The following is a 218-nucleotide window of genomic DNA, read 5'->3' as shown; positions in this document are numbered from 1 at the left end:
GATCACAGCACAACTGTGGTAGAAAACAAAAGAAAACAAAACCATCAAAATTCCTTATATTTTGAAGAGTACGAACAATGACACAATATTCAGGAAAACTTATAGAAAATGAGCCTCACATGAGGGAGAAGACACTGGTCATCCAGCTGGAATTACCCTCTGCTCTTTGGGTCACAGCTGGTGGCAGGACAGTCACTCCCTCTTCCTCTTCCTCCTGA

At 42.7% G+C, this 218-nt stretch overlaps 1 protein-coding gene across 1 annotated transcript in view; it reads left to right on the top strand.

Annotated features, from left to right (window-relative positions):
- Positions 1-212, top strand: part of LOC119591923 (protein wings apart-like) — a gene marked incomplete in the record, with an annotated part of 5,679 nt that extends 5,467 nt beyond the window's left edge. Inside the window, 1 exon segment of the mRNA XM_037940677.1 lies at positions 1-212.
- Between the last annotated feature and the right edge of the window lie 6 nt (positions 213-218).

Source organism: Penaeus monodon, chromosome 29 (genome assembly GCF_015228065.2).
Source record: "Penaeus monodon isolate SGIC_2016 chromosome 29, NSTDA_Pmon_1, whole genome shotgun sequence".
NCBI lineage: Eukaryota > Metazoa > Arthropoda > Malacostraca > Decapoda > Penaeidae > Penaeus > Penaeus monodon.
The sequence above is the reverse complement of the archived record's forward strand: the minus strand, read 5'-3'. Positions and strand labels throughout refer to the sequence as shown.